The sequence below is a fragment of the Copadichromis virginalis genome, linkage group LG8, assembly GCF_057382275.1.
Source record: "Copadichromis virginalis isolate Kocher_CV1m ecotype Utaka linkage group LG8, C_Virginalis_male_GT1.1, whole genome shotgun sequence".
NCBI classification, from domain to species: Eukaryota; Metazoa; Chordata; class Actinopteri; order Cichliformes; family Cichlidae; genus Copadichromis; species Copadichromis virginalis.
The window spans coordinates 17712454-17731231 of record NC_140625.1 but is presented as its reverse complement, the minus strand read 5'-3'; the positions used below and the strand labels follow the sequence as shown (position 1 = coordinate 17731231).

Below are 18778 nucleotides of genomic sequence, written 5' to 3'. Positions count from 1 at the left end.
CCACGTATTCATGTCAACAAAAACTGACACTTGTCGCAGTAACATTACCTCAAGTGCTACCAAATGAATGAAGCAATTTGTAGAATTTGTTTGCATCTGCCTCAAAGGGTTTTCTAGATGTAATCAGTCTACTATTGCTGAGCTCGTGGAAAGCACAATAAAACAAAATGTAGGCTGCGGAAATATATGTATCGATTAGTTGTGTCAACCCAGAAGGAAAAAGAAGGAAATGGGCAATGCAGAACAACATTTGTGAATATACAACAAATTGACAAAGCCAGACAGCAGAGAGGGGCTGGAAGTGCAAACAGAAGAAGAAAATGAAAAGCAAGTTTGCATGGAAGCCAACTGAGAATGAAAAGATGAAAAGAGAAAAGATGACAAAATAAATATGGTAACTTAAACGAGGAACAGAATAAAAGATTCAAGATAAAAGAAAGCAAGAAAAGTAGCAAATATAAGTGTGTCACATTTTACAGGGTAATTATCAGAGGTGGGACCAAGTCATTGTTTTGCAAGTCTCAAGTAAGTCTCAAGTCTTTATCCTCAAGTCTCAAGTCAAGTCTCAAGTAATGTCAGGCAAGTCAGAGTCGAGTCTCAAGTCACTGGTGTAAAAGTCCGAGTCAAGTCACAAGTCTGAAACTTTGAATTTCAAGTCCTTTCGAGTCTTTAAAAAAAAAAAAAACAACGAAAAAATAATGTTGCAGTTATGCTAAATGTAAATATTAGACCATGTAATTTTAAAATCTGTGTTTTTCTCAACACATGACAAAATAGTTAACTTAGAAAATATACACAAATTGTGAAATTGCACCTCTTTAAAATGCAGCTCAATTAAACCTAGCTCCAAGAATAGTTTTCACCGACAGTTCTGAGATAAGCTGCATGTCATTCTTGGATGCGGTTGTAGGACCGGCTTTAAAATCGCATGACAAAAATATCATACACATTAAAAAAACTGTATCACCAACGTAGCCTGGACAACATTTGCTAGTTAGATGAAGTCAGCTATCTCATCGTAGCATATTTATATGCATATTTATAATCATACGGTTCTTGGAGTGAGTGCATACACTCATGAAGTTTAGTAACTTCAGGTCACTGCAACAAGCCCAGGTACAGTTTACCGACGGATGGGTACAGGACCTTGAAATGCACCGTGTAGAAAGTAAAGACCATCGTAGGTATCATAAGTTTACCAGTCTCACAAATCGTCGTCATAAATACACATTCATTAACCGTTTATTAATAGGACCTTTGAGCTCAACGGTAATTAATTAGTAGTGGAAATAATTTCTGGTAGCATCACAGAAATGTAGCAGTGACAATAATACTGTATGCTGTAATCGTACTGGGCAATTAGTGATACAAAAAACCTGTTTTATCCTGTGAATAAAAGTATATGTTTTTGTCAATGTACCATAATAACAGAGGCGAAACGCAATATTGTGTCAGGACAATTCACTATTTATGCACAATAAATAAAGGAGCATAGCGCGACAATTTCTGTTCAGCGCCAGACTTGCTTGTAACCTACATCACCAGTTATGTTATGAAAATGACGTATTAACTACAACAGCAGACTGACCTTTGTGTAAATGCTTGGAGCAGACTAACCTGTGAGCTGGAGTGTTCTGGGACGTTATATTTGATCTTTGAATGGCTGCAATCCAGGCCATCCGTCGCCTCTTTGTTACTTCGGAAACATGGCTCGAACAATTTCTCTTCAACGAGGTAATCCGATAACAACCGATCTCTTTACCCGTCGGCTTCCCATGGCTGTCATGCGACCGGCTATTGCAGTTAATAATACAACGGCTTCTTGTGTTTCTTTTTATCGCTGTATAACTGATTTTAATTGAAAGCCTGCGTGCGCTAGTACCGCTTGCCACGAGTTCCCAGAATCCTTTGCGGTTCTACCCGTGAATGACGTCACATTTTCAATCTCTATATAATATGCATGTTAAATTTTGTATTTGGGGTAAAATATCAAGTCTTTTCAAGTAAACCGGTTCAAGTCCAATTCAAGTCCCAAGTCATTGGTGTAAAAGTCCAAGTCAAGTCACAAGTCTTAGAACATTTTTTCAAGTCAAGTTTAAAGTCATAAAATTAATGACTCGAGTCCAAGTCATGTGACTCGAGTCCACACCTCTGGTAATTATGCACTAAAGCATTAAAAAGCAGCAAGGTATAAACATAAGTGTTTCTTTTAATTATACTATATATTAGTAACACTATACCAGCAATATTATTTGCAGTCTTGAATTATTTAAATACAGCAGAGGTGGTAAAGCAAGACCAGTTTAAATTAGTGGGCACTAAGAGATCCAATGAGGGAAGTAAGGTCAGCTGAGGACAATTTAGCCACATATCCAATGTATTAATTCTTGACAGATAGATGCTGTTAACTAATGACCTCAAGGCAGTTATTGCCACAGATTGTATCTCAGTGTAATTCATGCGTTTACTCGCTGGTTTGTGGACTCGTGTTTTGAAACCATTATAGCATTTTGGTGGTTCTAGTCTAGTCATAGAGTTAGTCCTCAGCAACACAAGTCTTTAAACTGACCCCAGAAACCACTGGTTACCAGGGTAAAATGTGCATTTCCTTACTGGATGATTGGTTACAAACATGTATAGCCTTCCTGCTATTGCTTTGGTCCCTAGCAATGTTGTATTGCACTTTTTTAAGTTTTACTGTCACTCTTTCTGTCTGTAGACAAGATGGCAACAAATACAGACTGCAATTTGGTGGCTAGAATTTCAAAGACAGGAATTAAAAGCACAGGGGACAAAACGAAGGAAAGGCATTGCCAAAATAAAACAGGATGTAAAAAAAAAACCCACACAGCAGCAACAACATACAATACAGTGAGTAAATACAGTAATGCAATGGGAAAACAAGGAAATGAGAACACTATAAATACAAGAGTCTGTGACGAAAGAGGAAGCAAAATTTAACAGACTTAAAACAAGAACCTGACACTGTGGTACTGAAAAGGACCCAGACAAACTGCTGGTTGCATTAAGCACAATCAAAACCCATGTGGCTAGAAAGATAGTACGAGTCCTTCATGACAAACACCCACCTCTGGAACAGACACAATCATTGTGTGGTTGTTGAACTAATATGAACTGCAAAAAAGTGGTTCATACACCACTACTGTATTTAATCATTAACAATGAATAAACTCTGTCTCGCTTTGCTATAGTTTGCCTTTTGTCTCTCTCTGCTCTCTTCTCCCTCCCCTCACCCCCACCCAGTCAGGGTGGATGGGTGCTCCTCCCTGGGTCTGGTTCCTATAAAAAGGGAGTAAAAAAAAGGAGTTCTTCCTTCCCGCTGTCACCACAAGCTCACTGATAAGGTGTCATGCGATTACTGGGATTCTTTACCTTATAACATGAAGAACCTTGAGGTAACTGTTGTTGTAAATTGGCAATATATGAATAATTTAATTTAATTTAACTGAATTGCATGCCACTGCTTGCACATTTTCAGATCTTTTTAAACTTAACTACAAGCTGTCTGTCTGTCTGTCAGTGATCCTGCAGGCATGGGCATGTCTAAAGGGTGGAGGAGGGAGGATAAGCTCCGCTGGCTAATTGGGTTTAAAGTTATTACGACTACTTGGATGCTGCTAGAGCTGTCCTGAAAGAGAGTTTGTTATTGCTCATGATTGACACCCTTACCAAACAACCCCATACATATTTCATCTTGTACTGAAATTAAAAAAAAATCATCACTGGTGAGCTAAACAATGTGTCAGTATAGCCATAACCACTCCTGTGTCTTTGCTCTACATCAAAATATGAAGCCTATAGCTCCTTATTAGTGGACTGAACATTTATTTCCTGTCTTTCTTTAAGCCTTCATAATTTTTTTCCTTTTCTCTTCCTGGGCAGATCTTTGCAATGCATCACACAACGGAGCATAGTAATAGTGCATGTGCTGATGTATTCACATGTTGCCTCTCACATGTGAGGGAGTGAATAATGAGGCATGCCCCGTGGTTAACATGGAGTAAGTAGGTGTTAACTATGACAGATTGTGCTGCCACTAGTGACCATGGCTGATCAGTCAGATAGCCTTCACCTCCCTTCTCCTCAATTATTTCACAGTCACATAACTGTACGGGTGGCAATAAATCTCACATCTCATTTAATGTGGTTGATTTCACCTCTAATGTCATAGTAGGTTCAATTTCCCTCAGTCTGATACTTTTTTTTGTGTGAAAAACTCCAGCTAACAATGAGTGAGCTTGCAACAGAAGCACCACATAGACGTGCGCTGGTTGGGTTCCAAAATGAGATATTAAACATTTAAACATTCAAAAGTGGTACCTGCTTTATACTAATTGTTCAGTGTCCCTATTCACTGCTAAAAACAAGAAGAAGAGTCGATTGTTTTGGTTTTCCGTTTTTGTTTCCCTTAATTTAATAAATTGTATATTTTTATGTTTTTCTTTATTTAAGTCTGAAAACATTGTGTATAAAACCAAAATGATGAGTTTAAAGTGAGACTCTGAAATGTATTTATAAACTACTTTTGGTAAGTAATTGAAGACAAAAAAGCTAAACAGCTAGCATAAATTTATAGCCTGTAAAATGGGAGTCTGTAGGAAGGAAACCACTGTCACTCATTTATTGTAGGGCATACATGGAATGACATCTATCACAAGGAAATGTCTACTGGACTGTGACAGGCATCTATGATGGAAAAAAATGTGGGTTGGAATTCTTCTCTGTCTGCAGTGTTGCATTTTAATAGGCTACATGTTTCCCTGAAAATTCTAAATTCATTCACTTCAAGTCTACTTTGGTCTATTTTTGTTAACAGCAGGTATTCAGGAGTAATGGACACATTTATAACACGTTCTTGCAAGTAGCTGGCGTGGAGTCAAACCCATACCACTGTTAGCTCCGACCAGGGCTCTCCAATTCTCACTGAATTCCCTACATTAAAATTTCAGACTTATATAACCTGCCTCTGTCAGCCTAGTGAACTAATTCCTACCCTCGCTGTGCAGACCTGACATACTGCCCTGGAACAGGCTTGCACTCAATCCACAGCTGCCAACACTGCTTAAACGTTGTCACCTGAGTCTAGCTGCAACGCTGCTGATCCAATGATCTGCAGAGCACTGATCGGCAAACACGGGACTTGGGCGCAAAGCTCTGTTTCAGTCATTATTTCATAATTTATTAATGAAGTGACTGAATAAATTAGCAAATGTGTAATCCAGTGATTCCAGCTGGTGAAAGCAGATCCTGCGTTGTTATATGTTACAGTGTGTTAAAGAAGATTCGGATCATTGGTTTATTCCCATCAGAGAGTTTTGATATTAAATAATTTGTGAGAATATTTGCACTAAACACTTGACAAACAAGTGAAAAACAATTAAGTCAACAATAATGCAAAAGTGCTGTTGCCTCAAAGAACATATTAAAAACCCCTCAACTGCTTGCTTTGAAAAACAAGGTCATGAGTATTATACTGGATAGCAACAGAGAAACACTTACCATCTTCAAAACACTTCAAATCTGACAGCTTTGTTAAATATTAACAACAGCGGGGAGAATGAAGAATGGATGGGGGAGAGCACACGGGTGAACGGGTGAAAATAATTGGTCGTAAAGTTTTCGGTCGGTTTTAGGTTGCGGGAAAGGGAGCAGGAGAAAAACACAGAGAAGGAAACTGTTGGAGGGAAATAGGTGGCAAACTAAGCGTTTGCGTTTCAATTATCTTCTTAGTCACAGCGTGTTCATCAAACATGCATCAGCTCCTGTACATCAAAGAACATTAAGTTGCTAATGCTCTGAAAAAAGGAAAACAAATAAAGCCACTATCTTTTTATGTCGTGAAAACAAAGAGAGTATTGCCCCAGTTTGACACGACACAGCAGACAACACGGCTCAGATAACAGTCTGCTGATCCTACTAAAATCTTACTGCTTGTCTAGGATTCCACTTGATGCTCAGTCGTGCCATATATTGTCTTTCAAGAAAAGTCTGAATGAGGCTCAGTTGAAGCTACTCATTATAATACGTTATTATGTAAAGATATGTTAATTCTCGACAAGATGTTTTGTAATCTGGAATGTGGGGAATTTTAGCAGTAAGGGACTAAACAAAAGGTCCGCAACCTTCAAACTGCAAGGATTTTAAGAAGTCGCTGCATATTTAAGCTTGATGTCAAGTCTCCAAAACTGGCATTTAATATGAATATTTCCACAATTTGTCAATTTATGTTCTTGTGTATTACTTCGCACAAATTCTCTTTCCGTGACCTTAAAATATTGTAGAAGTAATTTAAAATGTTAAACTATTCTAATTAAATCACCGGTAAGAATCTGTAAGATTCTGTACTGAATAAAGATTGCCAAGCTTATTTCAGCTTCTTTGTGTTTTTATTTGTTTTCTCAACAAAGGAAAAGTCCAACTCCTAAATTATTAAAATTCATCCTGCAATGTGCAGCACATCAATTCCATGTTCTCAGTCCATTTGTCATCAGCATGTCCTGGTTCCTCAACGTGGTTGAGGGTCTCGCCTGGGGACCCTTACTAGTCACATACCCTGGCCCGTGATTTGAACCTATTGCCAACCCATCCAGCAGAGGCACCAGAATAGGGGCGAAACTTGATTTGCAAAAATGTCTTGCTGATGAGAGAGATCACAGGAGAATTGCCAAACTACTTTGAGCTTACAAGAAGGTAATTACAACTAACTTAGACAGAAAAGCATTTCAGAATGCACAACATGTCAAACCTTAAAGCAGATGAAGCGCCCCAGGTGCAGCTGAGGCTACAATTCACACAGGCTCAGCTGAAGATTGGAAAAATGTTGCCTGGTCTGAGGAGCCTGCGTACTGATTGCAGAATTCGGAACAAGATGAGTAAACAATATGAAAGCATGGATCCATCCTGCCTTGTAACAATGGTTTGAGCTTGTGGCAGAGGTGTAATGGTTGAGGGATCATTTCTTGGCACACTTTCAGCCCCTCAGTACCGCCTGAGTGTTGTTAAATGTGCCCTTTGAGATGATGAGATGATGAGATAGCCTTTATTTGTCAGTTGCAGGTCTTTTGCCCACAACCGAGATGACAGACCTTGCCGACCGTACATACAATACACAAACATCACATTGGGGAGACAGGTCAGGCTAAGCAGCGAGGAAAAAAACATCGAAATGTGTAACACAAAGGGATAATATAGGAATGCACAGGTATCAACACACCATAGCACAATAAACACAGACAAGCAACATGGGAAAGTGTTCCAGTGTGTACATCTGATCTGGGACCGCTGCAATCTTCGACTGCGCCTCCAGCTGACTCGATATCCACATCAGAGGTAAGCGTTGGAGGTGGCGTTGGATCCGGGGTAGGGAGGGTGATGCGTCAGTGAGTGCTTATCAGTATCAGTATATGTATGTGTGTGCGCGTCCATAGTTCAGCTGAGACAGTGTCCTTGGCCCTGCCAGGCTAAGTAAACAGTCTTCCAGCCAACCCAGGTGGCCTTGCATGGAATGGGAAGGAACAGACTCAACACAGTCGTTATCAGGGAGTTTTTGTTCGGCTCCAGCCTTGAGCCCACAGGTGGCGCCGAAGGGGTAGCTGGATTATGATGGTGATTTTTCTTTTGCAAACAACTCATGAGAATTTCAAAGCTGTTCTTTAACACTCCGACACAGGTCTCTCAATCTCCCGTTGGAGAACCGCGAGCTTCCCCATGATGGTATCAAACTTTCGTCCCGTGGTGTTGTCATTCTTTTGCTCAGGGAGCCAATTCTGAGAACTCACGACACAACGGAACCACAGTGTACCCATGTGATGGCTGCTTCCAGAAGGATGATGTGCAAAGCCTCAAACCTCAAATAATCTCTAATTGGTTCAATCAAATGGCCTCTACAGTCACTAGATCTCAGTCAAATAGAGCAGCTTTAGGGATGTGGTTTAATATGAGATATCATGGATGTGCAAACGTGCAGCAATTGCTATCACGTCAATACGGACCAAATCTCTGAGGAATGTTTCCATTACCTTGTTGAATCTATGCCATGAAGAATTAATGCAGATCTGAAGATAAAAGGGGGCCAAATCCAGTCTACATACACACGTGGGATTAAAAAAGGTTTTATCTATTTTTATATCGGCTGTGATTTAATAGCTGGTCTCTTTAGGTGTACGTGTTGGACAGATCCAGGTTAGCTGGACCTCCATTTCCATCTGTTATGTTGTGCCCTTTCAGCTAACACTCCACCAGCAGAAGCAAATGTGTGCAATTCCCAGAATGTCTAACTATTGATTTAACTCAAACCACTTTATTTACCACACAGGTCCAAATGAGTAACTGTGAAGGCGGCAACAGTATTACAATGTTTTCAAAAGTAGCTGGAAAAGTTTATGAAAAGTGAAACTATTTTGAAGCCTCCTGTGATCCAGTTTTAACTTTTTCGGAACAAAACTTTGTTGCTGGGCAATATTTAGCCGACTACACGAAAAGTAGAGTGAGCAGTGAGAAAAAAAAAGACATGGAAGAGAGGAGGAAGAGAGAGAGAGAGATGGTGGAATCAGTTTGATGCCAAGAGCTGTGCGCTGACCCTGATTAAATGCCTCCCCTAACTCACTGGGACCACTGATAAGACCAATACACTCTGGGCAGTGTGCGCGTTGTGTGTGCGTGCATGTTCAGGAGCCAGAGCAGGCGATAAGGTGTGTCTACACATGTGCATGCAGAAGACTGTGTGTGTGTGTGTGCCTATGATCCTGTGTGTCCCAACACCAATTCTCCTGTGTAAACATGCTGACCTGGCACAACACCAGTAGACACTTTGAAGTTGGCAATAGGCACTGTAATCTCCCTCCTTCTCTCTCTCACAGAGCCAGAGGGGAGACTTAACACTGGAAACCTTCTGTGGCTTAGCATGTGGCCGCGAACACACAGACGCCCACACACGCATACACAAAAACACTCTCTATTGTTGCAGATGGTTGTGTATTCTGTCCCTGACACACAGAAAACAGCAAATTAATCACAAATAAATGCATAAATAAATCAAATCTCACTCAGACCCTGTGCTTTGTTTTATTTATGTCAATTACTTTTTTTTTTGCAGACGTGTGTGTGCGCTAAAAGTGACTACCACTCTGGAGTGTATCACTCTACAGCCCCAGAGCATCTTCAGATCTTAAATGAGAAATGCTAACTTTCCAGCGCGATCATCTGTGACCGTCCAAATGCAGCAAATTCTCGGAGAAAGCAAGACTTTATATATATTACCTATTATCGATGAAGTGTATGCCTTGTAATAAATAACACATCCTATACAGCATGTAATTATAATAATACCTGAATACATATCCTTCACTCTACAGAAGAGCTAAAAGAGTATCTGAGGCACAGCAGAGGGTTATGTTTGGAAGGGAATGCATAGCTGTTGAATTATTTATCTCCAGATGCCTGAGTAAAAGAAAGTATTTCCTATGCTTACAGACAATATTTAAAGGATCACTATTTAACCGTCCACAAATTTTCTGTTACTCTCACCACCCTTATAGTTATTTTCAACTGCAGCAGGCAGATATTTGCAGCAAACCCCCAGAAAACACAAAACCCCCAGAAAACAAATAAGTATGCTCAGCATCTAAAACGGATACAGTTAACAACTAACCAGTGACCACAACGGCTTTTGTAACTGTTGGAGTTTCATTAGCTTCCAGAAATCTAAGTTTACAGTGCTGTTATGTAAAGATGTGTAGTTCTCTACTTGTTCGTCCTCTCCCCACTGCCTAAAAAGCAGTTATCGGAGGATGAACGCTACATGAATTACACTAAGGCATAGATCTCTGTGATATTACAAATATTAATCTCACGTCACCAGTGTTGGGGAGTAATGGAATACATGTACCGCCGTTACGTATTTAAAATACAAAATATGAGTAACTGTATTCCATTACAGTTACCGTTTAAAAAGGTGGTATTCAGAATACAGTTACTTTGTTGAAATAAATGGATTACACGGTGGTACTTTCCTGTTTCATATTGTGGCGGGTCAGGACTGTTTGGGTTTTGTTTGACAGCTACGTTCTATTGTTCCAGATGGCAGCGTTACGGTTGTCATGGTTACAGGGTGACGCTCTCTCTCTAGTGTTTCCTGGGTGAGAGAGCGCCTTTTCGTTGTTGTTGTTGTTGTGCTAAGCTAATAGGCAGAATGCTACAGAATGCTCTAAAGAATGTAGCATCATGGGCAGTGTAGTCCGTGCTGCAGGGTGAATGGACTGCCATACCCGTTATGTGTCTGTGAACGCGAGGAGGGAGAAAAAGGCGAGTGGAAAAGTACGAGTTGTCATCGAGCAAAAACGGGAGCTGGAAGCATGTAAATATAATAATAACCACTTCAGCCAAGAAGAGTGCCTGACGAGCCCAGTTGTAAGTAAGCTATTAAGACTCGACTGTACGCCGTGTTCGTGTTTTCCTTCGAAACAATAAGGTCCGTTGGAGCAGCCTTTCAACGCCTCTCTCTGTCTCTCGCAAGCAAAGTTGATCCACACAACAAAGTAAAGCTATTTTTCGGCTACGAGCCCAACACGGAACCCGCTGTATCAGTCAGCGGTCCCTTTACTACGGTTCGGAGCCGCGAACCTTCAGTAACAGTAATAAATCACAGCAATAGTACATTCACGTAGTTGTAAATAGCATGATAATATATTAAGTAATCCAAAGTATTCAGAATACGTTACGCTCATTGAGTAACGTAACGGAATACGTTACAGAATACATTTTGGGGCATGTATTCTGTATTCTGTAACGGAATACATTTTAAAAGTAACCTTCCCAACACTGCACGTCACAAATAACACATTTCATGCTGTGGCCTTTAAAAGTAGACCCTAAATACTCACCTTTGAATCCTGCAACTTTGTGCCAAGTTTCTGGCCAAGTGTGAACTTCATTTTTTTTGCTTACTTTTGGTCTCCACCCTCACAGACATGTAACTGATTTACTCTGATTGCTTATTACGTCTTTGTGCCATGTGGTGTTGAGCAGACAGAATGAAGTCTTCTGTTTTTTCACTCAAAATAGCCAGCTGCTGCTCCTGAAATGAACATCGATTACAAAGGTAAGGTCTGAAAAACCGCAGCAATAAGTTTAAGTCTAAGATGCTCTGGAAAGCTGCAATGTTTGTATAAAATGCTCTTTGCATTTGTCACCACCAGTGACACTTCAGTCATTTTATCTTTTTGCCCAAATCAAAATATTGACTGGAACAGCTATGAATGTAACTGCATGTTAACAATAGAAGGTGTAAATATATAATTTTGTAATTAACTCACTATTGAGCATCCTGTCAGGTATGTCTTCTCACTGTCAGGGTTTATGCAAAGAAGCTGCAAACCTGACTCTCTGCAATTAGGTTTACCAAATGGTGATAATTTAATCCCTTATATATGGATTTATATCCAGGAGCCCATTTCTTTTATACCATTTCCTGTGAGAAATAATCATTTTATCGATATTACCTCTCAGTCTTGTCTATATGGTGTCCATTTACATTAATGTGAATGGGATTTACACTAAAATCTTCATGTTGTCCCTGAGATGCTGTTAGACTCAGAAATAAATGGGATTCTGACCTCAAATAACTGCTGCAGCTGTGTTTTGAGAACACTGATGAAAAAGGATGCTGCCCTAGGTGGATGCAACATGGGTGAAAGGCTGGTACTTCATTAAGTCATTGCCCATTGGTTATGTCCTATTTTTAAAATCTCATCCACACTACACTAAAAATATTACTATTGAACTAACTGTTGTCGGCCATGTATCATTGCATCAATATGTCAAATTATGAGTAAGTATCCACACCAGAGGTGGTGAATCCACGTTGGAAACATTGTACCGTGTCTACCATGTCTAAGACTCATTGACAAATTCTCTCTAAATTGCGTCCAGGACTGGAGAGCTTTAGGAGCCCCTGATCAGATAGAAAGCTACTCAGGGTATTAAACTGGGGCAAGGGGTTCTCAGAACTTTTACCACACAGGATTAAAATTAGTTTTATTTAATCTCACCCTGAGACTCACACTAGTAAAGTTGCAAGTGCAGGAATCCATAACCAACAACTAAAAACTAATTTTTGACCCAGTTTAAGAAATTGCAAGTCTTGTGGGAACTGATATCTGGGGTGGGACATTAAGGTAAGCATAACAACAACTACATCTGAATTCACTTGGCTTGTTTTTCCTTTTCTTTACTCTTTTTGTTTGTGTTTTGTTTTGCTTAAAAAAAAAAACCCTTGCCTGTTAGAATTATTAAAAGTGGTTGCTTGTTTTGCACAGTTCAATCAAATTTGCAACACCCTTCATAAGTAATAAACAAAATGAAGATTTGGCCACAAAGAAAATAATTTCGACAGCTTTTGCTAATTTGCCTCTTTGTTTCTCCTGCCTGCGTTGCCAGATATGCAGATTCCAGGCAGTGTTTTGGCAAGCTGGCAGATAATCCTGTTAGGCACAATCAGCTTGGTTGTATTGTTGAATATAAACTCAATCTTTCAGACAGAATAACAAAATGTCAATAAGGATCAGCACATCTGCACTGAAGCCGGAGCATAACAATTGAAGTCAGGCAAAACTTTACCCAGTGTGAAGTGCCCACATAAGAATAAAGCAAACAAGCTCAAGTAAACTCTTGCTTGTGTCTTTGTCTTTATTGCTGTGAATAAATAAAACATTCACAGAATAGACTGGCATCCAATATGCATTTCATTATGTTGGGCACCACGTTTGACTTCTTCATAAGCGTGCGGCAGCACTGTTTTCTCTGTTTTCTGTATTCTCCGCTGACTGACTGCACAGCAATTAACTGTTGTAGATCTGTTAGAACTGTCTGAAATCATAAATAGCTATTTCTTTCTTAGAAAAAAAAGAATGTGATAATATACACTCGCTGTCCACTTTATTAGGTACACCTTGCTAGTGCTGATTCAGAACCTCTTTGTGTTCAGAAGTGCTTTAATTCTTTGTGGCACAAATTCAACAAGGTACTTGAAACATTCCCTAAAGACTTTGATCCATATTGACACAACAGCATCACGCAGCTTCTGCCAATTTGCAGTAACACATCCATGTAAATCTCCCTTTCATACCTGAAGGTGCTCTGTTGGATTGAGATCTGGTGACTGTGGAGGCCACAGTGAACCTATTGCCATTTTCAAGAAACCAGTTTGAAATTATTTGAGTTTTGTGACATGGCGTGTTATTCACGCAGCCATCAGATTATTACATTGTGGTCACAAAGGGACATTCAGGTAGGATGTGGCAGTTGATTCTCAGTTGGAACTATGGGGCATAAAGTGTGCCAAGGAAGTATCCCGAACACCATTACACCAGCAGCAGCCTGAACATTTGATAAAAGGCATTGTTGTTGTTATAACTGTACCATTCTAATGTGGGAGGAGACATTGAGACTCTGTATATCAGAGAAAGGTTTTTTCAGTATTCTGTTGTTCAGCTTGAGTGAAGTAAGCCTCAGTTTCCTGTTCTTCCTGTTTTGACAGGAGTGGTGTGCAGTTCTGCTGCTGTAACCCATCTGCTTCAACATGCTGTGTATTCAAATATGCTCTTCTGCATACCTTGGTATGTACATGTAGTAATTTGAGTTAGTGTCGCCTTCCTATTAGCTCAAAGTCTGGTTATTCTCCTCATATGCCTGTCATCAATAAAGCATTTTGCCCAGAGAACTCCAGCTGGATGCTTTTTCTTTTTTTTTTGGATCATTCTCTGTAAACCTCAGCGATGGCTGTGGGGGAAAATCCCAGTAAATCAGCACTTTCTGAAATACTCAGACCAGCCAGTCTGGCACCGACAGCCATGCTGCATTCAAAGTCACTTAAATCATCCTTCTTCAATCTGATGCTTGGTTTGAACTTCAGCAGGTCGTCTTGACCATGTCTACATATCTAAATGCAGAGTTGCTGCCATGTGATTGCCTGATTAAACATTTTTCTTGAGGAGCAGTTGAAGAATTGTACCTAATTAAGTGTGGCGAATAAACCAAAAATGGTTTAGATTTGCTGCAACTACTCATGTGTCCAGATGTCAGACTATATCAGGGAGACTATATCTATAACAGCTTATTGTGTGCATTATGCCAAATATATAATACATCCCAGCAAACAACTGTGTTTGAAAGAAGCACTGAAAATGAGTCCTGTCGGACAAGCTCTTTTAATCGTGGGGTGCATTTAAAAATCATTTGTAGACATAAAAATTGGATCCATTCAACTGTTAAGACGCAGGCTCTGAAGAGAATATAGCACATTCACAAAATCCCTAATAGGATCTGGTAGAGAACATATGCTTTTGATATACACAAGGAATTGGTGAATGTCTCCAAAGGCTGCACATACCTCTACACACGCATAGAAACTGCAGATCTCAGCAATATGAATAGTCAGGCCTGCTTACACAAGTGTGGCTAATTCAATATGACATCTTTCTAATAGGTAGTCTGGCCTCTTGGGGGGGACTGAGCTAAATGCAGAGTGAACAGATATTACAAGTGTGAGGTGTTGATGTAAATAAAACTATAATAATAAGTCTTTTTTTGCAATTATAGTTAGTGTTGAAATTAATAAAGGGAATCAAAAGATTAAGCCCTTCTAGGCCTCGCAAGGAATTGGGACGAAAGAAAACCATCCCACAACGCCCTGTTTGGAAATAAATCAGATGATTAAGTCACACTGCTATCTGTGTCAGTTATGATCAAAGAGAGTAAGAAATCACGATGCAGTAACTGCAACTGTCTTATACAACTGCTCTGTTTGCTGAAACGTAGGCAGAACAGGTGTTAGTCTAAGAATTAGTCTCCCTTAAGGAGTGGTGTGAGTCAGGCACAAAAAGTGAAACGGTGCTGGTGCATGGATTGAAACGTTGCAATGAAATGCAAATATCTCTTTGAGCATTTAAGTGAAGGTCGTGAAAGGTGCTTTTTAAAATGCACCGGTGTTTGGAGGCATACTGTTGGTGGAGCATTTCCAGGTGTCTGTAATGATATGAGTGTAAAGCTCTTACACCTATGAGAAACTGTGTAGAAATCAGCATAATCAGTTGCCCTCCTGTTCAACACTAAACAACAAACTGGTCTCACAACTGCTGTAATGACGAAATTCAGGCACACTGCCAGGTGAAAAATGGCAGCACAGTGGTGTAATGGTTAGTACTGTTGCCTCACAGCAATAAGGACTTGGATTTGGATCCACTGGCTGGCTGAGACCCTTCTGTGTAGAGTCTGCATGTTCTCTACATGTACTCTGGCTTCCTCCCGCAAGTGCATAGATGTGAAAGTTAGTATGATGTATGGATGGCTGGATGGATGACAGTAATCTAATAAGCTATTAATCTGAAGAATGTGGTGCAGCATTTCTAACACAGACCTTTGACAAACAGCGAGCAACAGCTGCTGGAGATGGTGGTATCAAGCTCAAACACCAGAGACCGAAACATTTCCCATAGACGATCACATCCTTGAGATCCATTTGGCTTTCTGCTTCATCATGTGTGAAATTCATGTTGGTACCATATGAAACATTTTCTATTGATTTTTTAATAGATCCTCTCATACTTTTGACATTTAATGCATTTTTAATAGCTCAAGTGAAAAAAACAACTTTTTTATTGCAGTGGATAGTACTGTACAGAGCCGAAGAACAAAACTGTAAGATCTAGATATGATGACATCACCTCGCATTCTTGTCAAAACATGACAACTGAAAGAGATAAGCACTGGGAGTAGCACGACTAATGTAGCGCACCTAATTGTGAACCTTGGGATTCAGAGCAGGAGGAGTTACCTTGCCAGAAGGTGCATTTGAATTTTCTGAGTCTCAAGGACCCCGGATTGAGAACCACTGCAAAAACTGGACGGAAAGCATCAATTAAGTATTGCCAGATTTGAAATGATAATCCCTAAACTCAGCAGAGCTTTGTCTCTCTGACAGCACAGAAGAGCTTCTGCCAGTCAAATCACAAAATACTCAGAATGTCTAGTCCAGGTTACTTGGAAAAGACATGCTTATTTTCCTCAACAGTTTGAGAAGACACGTGTAAAACAAAAATGGATTTGAGCAAAAAGTCTAAAGGTGAAGATCACATTAACATTTTTAGGACAACAAATATTTTTGCTTAATTGAATCTGTGCTTAATTTTTTCTACACCTTAATTCGAACACAAGAACAATGACGTGTTTTGACCAGTGTAAGAATGAAGATTTAAGCAGTAAACACATTTTATTTCTCATGTATGTGTTGCTTTCTCATGATTTTTGATGATTTAAGCACGGCAAACGCAATGTAAGGTTAATGATCACAGCGCAAGTGCTAAACTAAAATAACTAAGTTAAAAATGAAGAAAAATATTTTAGGGGAGAAAAGGTGAAGGAAGAGGAGGAGGTTAAAGCAAACTTGTTCTGCACTAATAAGTAACTAACTCAACGACAACAAAACACACAGTGAAACACGACTTCATAGAAAATCTCCCATTTGTAGGCAAGGACTAAGCCACAGTTATTTAAATCGAAGTCCTGGTGCCTCTGTCATCCAGCGTGACTAACAGGATTTGACATGGTGAGGAGTGGATGGGTCCCAGGTTCACAAAACACATTCTGTCTGTCTGACCCTCTCTTCACACACACACACACACACACACACACACACACACACACACACACACACACACACACACACACACCTGCCTGTGTGCATATTTACAGGAAGCCACACGAAAGCAATGCCACATAATCCACTGAGTACACTGTTACACAGCCTCTTACTTGGCTTCACAATGGCACCGCAGCAATTCTGTTTTTTGTCATTACTGATTGCCTTCCTCTACCTGTGTGTGCCAGCCACTCTCATACATGACTGAGCAAGAGTCCCATCATACAAAGGTTAATATGATGGGTTTAGGTTTATTATGCAATTATGGGAACATAAGAATCAAGATTAAAAGAAACCCCACAGAACCATATTGTACCTGTTACACACACTTTACATCACTCCTAGCTCGTGCCACCTCTGACTTTCTCCCCTCGCTATCTGCTTTGTGTTGAGGAGGCGACAGCTTGCAGTAATTTAAAGTAATCGGATGATTCTCTCTCTTTTCATAATCCGAGACACACAGGCTGCTGTGAGGTAACCTGCTTTGGACGGGACCGCTGCAATAGGCAGTCGACAGACAGCCCACGTACTGTAGCGTGGACGCTACTTGTTGAAAATAAATTACACTCTTTCAGACGGCATGAGAACGATCTCTTACAAGGTAGTGTCGGGGACACTGCCGCTCTGTTAGGAAAGTGACTTACAGACCACGTGGTTAAGATGGGTTTTTAACCTCAAGACCAACATAAATACAACTTAATTCACTTTATCCACCTTAATCGCGTCAAAAAAATACCCATAAACAAGCGTGGTGCTGGTGACATTAAAGAAATTACTGACATTTACTATTACTCTTATTAAGATCACAGCCAGAGAATCATAATCAATAGCTCGGTGATATCTGAACTAGACTACAGCTCTGGAGTGCTTACAAATATGTAGAGTCGTCTTGAATAAAGCCGACGTCAGTTTACTAAACCAGCATTAATAATCCCTTCAGCCAGTTTCAGCACCACGGAGAGCGAATCTTCTCACTGGTCCATAAACATAGTATTCAAAGTACTTTATGATACTGTATTTTGGACTTTTTTCATTGCAGGTGTCATATTATGCCTATAGCCTATAACCCCCACCCTCCCCCCAATTTTGGTAGCAGAAGGGATGTTTTGTATCCACACAAACGCGCATTGCTTCATCTCTACCCACCCCCAAAAGAAAGAAAGAAAGAAAATACCTTGTGGAGGGGTTTGAACTGTGTGGGTTTATAATGCTCTGGAAATAGAAGCAGCAGTCAGGAGCAGAGCAAATACATGAAACAGAAGCGGTGCCTTTGGGTGACTAAAGTCACTACCGCACACACACACACACACACACACACACACACACACACACACACACACACACACACACACACACTATAAGTCAGAGATGTTTCAGGCAGTAAAGTAACACGGGCTCCGACTGGATGCTGTGTACGACTTACCGTGTCGTCCTCGTTGAAGCCATATGTTTCACACACAAATCTACTTTTCCGCACACTGTTGCTGTCTTTGGGCCGCGGTAACACACAGCCCGGTGGAAAAAATCCAAGAAATAACATCCACACAACTCATCCACCCGCCTCGGTTAAGGACTGACCCCACTTTTGTGTGTGTTGAGGGGGGAAGAAGAAAATCCCGTTGTCGGTCTCTTCAAGACGAGAGAAACATCGAGTAGTTTATTTTCAAGTCACAAAAAAGAAAGAAAAAGAAAAGGAGGAAGAAGAAAAAGAAGCGATGCTCTTCATGCCATGCTCTTCGCCTTCGTGCGGTAAAGATAGTCTTCCTCTGCTCTAGTCTCCTTTAGTTTAAGTCCCCAGTGTGGGAGTCACAAGGTAACTACGAGCTCTGTAGGAGAGACAGAGTAACAGTATATGTGCTCTAATGTTCTCCCTTGCTTTCCCAGCCAAAGAGAGGGAGAGGGGGGGAGAGACCGAGCGACACCAGCTGAAGGAAGAGAGAGGCGATGCGCAGTCAGAGAGAGAATATTTGTCTTATGGTAGCTGTGCAAGTACCGCAGGAGCAGCAAGCGGCAGGGATGGTGATCGGTGCACCGTCGGTGCGCCGTAATCTAATTACCTCAACG

General features: G+C 40.4%; 1 protein-coding gene across 1 annotated transcript in view; it reads right to left on the bottom strand.

Moving 5' to 3' along the window:
• LOC146703150 (protocadherin-15-like) overlaps positions 1 to 18778 on the bottom strand; it is a 230776-nt gene extending 211998 nt beyond the window's left edge. The window contains exon 1 of the mRNA XM_085466271.1: positions 18138 to 18778. The gene's annotated coding sequence lies outside the window, so the exon portion shown is untranslated. The remainder of the gene's footprint in view (positions 1 to 18137) is intronic.